The sequence below is a fragment of the Lipotes vexillifer genome, unplaced genomic scaffold (assembly GCF_000442215.2).
Source record: "Lipotes vexillifer unplaced genomic scaffold, Lipotes_vexillifer_v1.1 scaffold88, whole genome shotgun sequence".
In the NCBI taxonomy this organism is placed as follows: Eukaryota; Metazoa; Chordata; class Mammalia; order Artiodactyla; family Lipotidae; genus Lipotes; species Lipotes vexillifer.
In genome coordinates this window covers 868530-876207 of record NW_006779887.1, presented here as the reverse complement: position 1 = coordinate 876207, position 7678 = coordinate 868530, and positions in this window count along the sequence as shown.

The window sequence follows — 7678 nt, the reverse complement described above, 5'->3', positions numbered from 1 at the left end:
AAAATTGAGGGGATGTGTGTGTGGACATGTGTTAGAAGAAGTATAAAATTCCTTTCAGTTTTTTTTGGTTTCATCTTTCTAGTTAGAATAGAATTCTCAAAACTTTCCTGGAGGCACTTATACTTCAAGTGATGCTTCCTTTAGGAAACAGCAACAAAAACTACCCACAAAATTTAAGGAACTCACTGCATTTTCCATTCTTTTTAATTAAAATTTTTTTTTGGCCGTGTCACACACCCTGCGGGATCTTAGTTCCCTGACCAGGGATCGAACCCATGGCTCCTGCAGTGGAAACGCAGAGTCCCAACCACTGGACCACCAGGGAATTCCCTTAATTCTATTTCTTACATATTTTTATACTTGTAATATCAGGAGCTCCTCATTGCTCTTTTTTGTGATAATATAATTGCTGGGTTTTTTAAAAAAAATTATTTGTTTTTATTTTTGGGTGTGTTGGGTCCTCGTTGCTGTGCATGGGCTTTCTCTAGTTGCGGTGAGCAGGGGCTACTCTTTGCTGCGGTGCGCGTGCTTTTCATTGCGGTGGCTTCTCTTGTTGTGGAGCACAGGCTCTAGGCACACGGGCTTCAGTAGTTGTGGCACATGGGCTCAGTAGTTGTGACTCGCGGGCTCTAGAGCACAGGCTCAGTAGTTGTGGCACACGGGCTTAGTTGCTCTGCGGCATCATCCTGGACCAGGGCTTGAACCTGTGTCCCCTGCATTGACAGGCGGATTCTTAACCACTGTGCCACCAGGGAAGCCCCTATACGCTTTCTCTAATTGCCTCATTGATTCATTTACCTAAGAGACCTAATGGCTGAATTAAAAATGTAATATCATACATGAATGAAAAGGTCATATCCTAAAGATACTCTACTTCTTCACACAATGCCCAACTTTCAGAAAAACAGGTACCTTTGACCCCTTCTGTCTGTTCTCTGCCTTTGGTACATGTACTGGTTCGTTAGCCTGGGGAGCAACTCTGTTAGTCAGTCATGCTCGTCGTGGGTGTCTGACAGGGACTTAATCCCCGGCTGAATTCCTCTGTTCTTTCCCCAAAATGCAGGCTTCCCTCTTTGGATTGTCTGCGTCAATGCCAGGACCTTTGTCATGACGAACAAGGAGCTTTCATTGTGCTTTAAATTAGTCAACGGGTCAATATTTATTTAGCAACACTATGACATATCAAGAGTATAGCCCCTGGCAGCTAGGAGCTTCTGATTTAAAGGCAGACAAAAATAATGGCAAGACAAAAAAATAATGTTCAAACTGGGCTACAGGAAATGCTCTTGCTACCCGGTCCTTATTCTAGCCCAGTGTTTGTACTCTTGTGTCCCATGTTTTCAGATTGCCCCTTTGGTGCCTTTTAGGAGAGTTGTACATCACAGGGACAACCCCGTGGTGGTGGCACTGGACCAGCAGCGTCTCCGTGGTCTTCCCTGTGGAGAGTGATGGATAGGAAAGGGAGTTGAGAAGCTTTCCTATGCATCCTGTCTTGGGGCAGTGCAAGGGAAAGAATGTGGGTTTGAGTTAGGCCTTGCTCTGATGTGTAACCAAAGGGTAAGATTTTGGCCTCTCTGGGCCTCTGTTTCTCATCTGTAAAATGGGGATAATACTTGCCTCATAAGATGGATGTCATGATTACATGAAAAAATAAAAAATAAAAAAAATAAAAAGGCATGCAAATGCTTACAGCAGTGCCAGGCATGAAGTAGGTGCTGGTTTTCTTCTCCTCACTCCTCTTTGTAAACCTCCAGTGGGACTTAGCACATTCAGAACAGTGTGTTTCTCTCTGGAAAAAGGCTATATTAGTCGTTAAGCTGCTCCAGTGACCCAGTCAATAGACTAAGAATTATGGTCCCCAGAGTCAATGGACCTATTGTTATTAAATTGCCTTGGCCCTGCTAGTTTTCTGGAGTTGTCATTTTGCACTGTAATTGATTTACACTTTTCTTCCTATCCTTCTCTTGCAGATGTGGGCACTAGATGGCGCCATTTTACCAAGTATCAATAGCTTTCACAAATGGCATGACCTGTTCTTTTGACTTGTCCAGCACTAAAAAGAGACAATTCTTACTGCCTGCTTCAGCATAGCCATATATTCCAGGACATCAAAGAAATCTCTTTACAATTCTGTGTTTCTTTCATTTATTATAGGGAATGAGTAATGCTTCGAAATCACCCAGAAGTTCACATATTTGATTTGGTTCCATGGTTTAGGAGAGGGAGAAAACTTGGAGTAGATTAAAAGGGAAACCATAAATTTGATTGGAATGGGAAAATGAAATGTATGAGGAGAGGTCAAAAAAACATGGATTGCTTGGTGTTTGAAGAATGGATAGGCAATGTCATGGTGGGCTCTAACAATGAAGGGCTTCTGGGGAGGGTGGTAAGCAGCTGTTATTCTCCACCACAGGAAGAATAGAACAAGTAGAAATGGGCTTCATGACTACAGAAGAGAGATAAGTTAGCCACAGGAAGAATTTTTGGAACCAAGACTATGTCATATCAGAATGAAGAAAACTGTCAAAATTTTCTTTATTAATATTAAAAATAAATTGGGCAAGGTCCGACATGTCCAGATAGGATTATTTGTAGTCCTATTAGAAGATGGAGGAATGTTCTCTCCTTTATTTTTATTTGTTTATTCTTTTTCCAGAGAAGTTAAAACTCATTTACTTAATTAAATTTAATCCAATTTCAGCCAGTCCTGACCACACATAAAATTCCTTTCTAAAGATCCCTTTTTCCACAAACCTTTTACAACTTTCTACGCCCATTTTATTTGTCTCCTTTTTTCTTTCCCATTTAGAAATAACCAGCTGTAGGACAAAATCATTGTCTTTTTCTTAACAAAATGGGTCTTCCATTTCTTAGACCTTAAAAAAAAATTTCTTGCATATGAAATTGTTTTCCTTATTAATTTTAGTAGTTTTAAGTACATATATTAATTAGAATTTTTAACCCTTAGAAACCTTAATTTTTAGTAAAAACTAAGAAGTAAGCAATTGTGAACTGTTTTGTTCTCTCCTTTATTGTGATGCTTATTTGAAACCTGACATGTGCAGCCTAGGATGATGTTCATTGCAGCCTATGGGTGCAAGCTAGGACTAGATATGACTTAACAGGATAGTAGTGATTTCAAAAGTGTCCCATTATTGTATGTATGTTATATATACACACAAATATATATATATATATATATATATATATATATATATATATACTAGCATTTTTTTCTTAGCTTCTAAAATGCTTATGTAAGAGCTAGACAAGAGGGAAGACAATGACCATAGGAGAAGAGAGAATCAGATGTCTTTCTTGACACTTTTTTTTTTGAAACTCTCGTTTGTTACTTATCATATGATTGCTCAGACTGTGGTTTTGTTTTGTTTGTTTGCTATTCCTTATTTACACCTGTAATATCTGACAGATCAATATGAGGAGGACTGGCTCATACGATTACATATTCATGATTGCACACCAATCACAGGAGTGTGCCAAACAATTTTTTTACTTTCTCCAGAGATTTGCCCAACAGTCCCTATAGAGTGTCCACCTTGGGTGGGTTTCCTTCCTTCCTCTCCTGCCCCACAAAATTGGTAGTCCTCCTTCCAGGGTCCCAGCTTTATCCTGGAGAAATGGCACTTGACTTTTCAGGTCCTTCAAATTCCTCAGAGCAAATAATATGTAAGATAAAAAAACCCTCCATTGCTGATAATGACTGGCCCTCATTGCTTAGCTTAGGTGTGTTATGCTAACAATACTTTCTCTTTTCCAAAGATTATTTAGCAGGAAGGGGTGAGGTAGAGATACAAAGAAAGAAGGTGTTGGTGATGGAACGTTGGGATGAGGTAAAGAAAATCCAGTCCAGCAATTTTTTCCCCTTGCTGATTATAAATGTAATACATGTTTATTGTAGAAAAATTTGAAAAAACACAGACTAGTGTAAAAAAGAAAACTATTCTCTATTCTACCACTTATAGATAACTAAAATTAATATTTTGAAATATTTCCTTCTATGTAACTACAGGAATTTGGAAAAACCGAGCCAACTATTTGTAGAAAGCTGGTCTAGAAAAATCACTGAAGGGCTGAAAGTGACTTAAAAAAAATTTATTGGAGTATAGTTGATTTACAACGTTGTATTAGTTTCAGGTGTACAGCACAGTGATTCAGTTATACATATACATATGTTGATTCTTTTTCAGATTCTTTTCTCATATAGGTTATTACAGAATATTGAGTAGAGTTCCCTGTGCTATACAGTAGGTCCTTGTTGGTTATCTATTTATATATAGTAGTATGTGTATGTTAATCCCAGGCTCCTGATTTAGCCCCCCACCTTTGGTAACCATAAGTTTGTTTTCAAAGGCTGTAAGTCTTTCTGTTTTATAAATAAGTTCATTTGTATCATTTTTAAAAACTAGATTCCACATATGAGTGATATCATATGATATTTGTCTTTCTCTGTCTGACTTACTTCACTTAATGTGTTAATCTCTAGGTCCAATGTTGCTGCAAATGGCAGTATTTCTTTCCTTTTCATGGCTGAATAATATTCCATTGTGTGTGTGTGTGTGTGTGTGTGTGTGTGTATACATACACACACACCACATCATCTTTATCCATTCATCTGTTGATGGACATTTAGGTTGCTTCCATGTCTTGGCTATTATAAATAGTGCTGCGATGAACATTGGGGGTGCATGTATCTTTTTGAATTATGGTTTTCTCCAGATATATACCCAGGACTGGGATTGCTGGATCATATGGTAGTTCTATTTTTAGTTTTTAAGGAACCTCCATACTGTTCTCCATAGTGGCTGTATAACAAGTAGGAAGTTTCCCTTTTTTCCACATGAAAGGTGAATTGAAGAGCAGAAATGGTAAGTCAGGTGCATGTGGATGAGTGGGTAAAGAAAATCTGTTCTCAGAGAGGAAAGTAAGATAGGGATTTAGAAAGAAAAAGAAAGACTCTTGACCTCAGACAGCAACAGAGAGAGCAAGAGTGGCCCCTAGGTTTCCTGCATGTCTCCTGTTCTTAGTTTCCAGGATTAAGCGTGTTGACCCAAGAGCCTGTCCCGGGTCCTATGAGAGGTTGTTCAGCAGCCTTTCAACAGCCCCTAAAGTGGGTTCTCATTACTTGAAATCAAAGATTTCTAACTAACCACGGGCCCCATGGTCAGCCACCTTGGGAACCGGCACCAGCCCCAGGACTCCCTTGAGTTGCAGCCAGCTGTGCTGGAGCCCAACCCTGTATATCAGGAAGCCAGCACCAGCCTTGGTAACTCCCCACTTCAGGGCCCTGCAGCCACGCACCAGGACCTGGTTCAGTCTACCAGCAGACCAGCAGCAGCCCCAGGTACCCCCAGGCTGTGTAGCCAGCTATGCTGGGAGCTGGCCTCACTGACCAGTGGGCTGGCAGCCACCAGACAAGGCATGGCATGGCAGCCAACTGGGCTGGGGGCCAGCCCTGCCTACCAGCACGTCCACAGTAGTTGGTTCTGCCACAGGAGAAAGACCTACACAGCCCACATAGTGGGTACCCCTAGAGCATATAGCTCTGGTGACTGGAGGGGAGTGTGATGCGGGGGCCTATAGGACATCTCCTGCATAAGGCCACTTCTCAAATGTTGGGAAATGTGACCAACCTACCTAATACATAGAAATAAACACAGAGAATTAGGCAAGACGAGGAGGTAGAAGAATATGTTCCGTGTGAAGGAATAAGGCAAAACATCAGAATAAGAAGTAAGTGAAGTGAAGATAAGCAACTACCTGATAAAGAGTTCAAGGTAATAATCATGAAGATACTCAAGGAACTTGGGAGAAGAATGGATGCACATGGTGAAGGGTTTAACAAAGAGTTAGAAAATATAAAGAAGAACCAAACAGAGCTGAAGAATACAATAACTGAAGTAAAAAATACACTAGAAGGAATCAATAGTAGATTAGATGATATAGAGGAGTAGGTCAGCAAACTGGAAGACAAGTAGTAAAAACCAGTGAAGCTGAACAACAACAACAACAACAACAACAAAAGGACAGTTTAAGAACCCTCTGGGAAAACATCAAGTGTACTAACATTTGCATTATAGGGGTCCCAGAAGAAGAGAGAGAGAAAAGGGCAGAAAACTTACTTGAAGAAATAATAACTGAAAACTTCCCTGTCCTGGGAAAGGAAACATACATTCCAGATCCAGGAATCAGAGAGTCCTAAACAAGATGAACCCAAAGAGGCCCAAACCAAGATATGTTGTAATTAAAATGGCAAAAATTGAAGATAAAGAGAAAATCTTAAAGAGCAGCAAGAGAAAAGCAGCTAGTTACAGAAAGCAGAAACTTTGCAGACCTGAAGGGAGTGGTACAATACACAGTAGACCCTTGAAGAACATGGGTTTGAACTGTGCAGGTTCACTTATAAGCAAGTGTTTTTCAATAAAGACTACAGTATTACATGATCCATGGTTGGTTGAATTCAGGGATGTAGAACCGTGGATATGGAGGGCTGACTGTAGAGTTATATGTGCATTTTCAACTGTGCAGGAAGGTTGACTCATCTAACCCCTGTGTCGTTCAAGGGTCAACTGCATCAGAATGATGAAAGGAAAAGAACCTACCACCAGTAATATTCTAGCTGGCAAGATTTTCATTCAGATTTGAAGGAGAGATAGAGTTTTATAGACAGGCAAAAACTAAAAGAGTTTAGCACCACTAAACTGGTCTTACAAGAAATGTTAAAGGAACTTCTTTAAGCAGAAAAAAAGACCACAACTAGAAATATGAAAATTATGAAAGGAAAAGTCTCATTGGTTAAGGCAAACATACTATAAAAGTAGTAGATCAAACACTTATGTAGCTAGTAGGAAGATTAAAAGACAAAAGTGGTAAAATCATCTATACCCACAATACATAAAACAAAAAGAGGTAAAATATGATGTCAAAACATTAAATGTTTTGGGGGGAGTAAAAATGCAGGATTGTTAAAATGTGTTTGAGCTTAAGTGATCATCAACTTAAAATATATATTGTTGTTATATATGAATCTCATGGTAACCAGAAACCAAAAATCTATAATAGATACACACACAAAAAGGAGAAAGGAATCCAAACATAACACTAAAGGTAGTCATCAAATCACAAGGGAAGAGAGCAAAAGAAGAAGAAAGGAACAAAAGAGAACCACAAAAACAACCAGAAAACAATTAACAAAATGGCAATAATTACTTTAAATGTAAACGGACTAAATGCTTCAATTAAAAGGCATAGAATCGTTGAATAGATAAAAAGCAAGACCCATATATATGCTGCCTACAAGAGACTCACTTCAGATCTAAAGACATACAGATTGAAAGTGAGGGAAAGGAAGAAGATATTTCATGCAGATGGAAACAGAAAGAAAGTTGGCATAGCAATACTTATATCAGACAAAATTGACTTTAACACAAAAAACCTAAATACATAAAGCAGATATTAACAAACATAAAGGGAGAAACTGACAGTAACACAATAATAGTAGGGGACTTTAACACTCCTCTTACATCAGTGGACAGATCATCCAGACAGAAAATCAATAAGGAAACACTGACCTCAAATGACAAATCAGGCCAGATGGAATATATATATATATATATATATATATATATATATATATATATATATATATATATATACACAC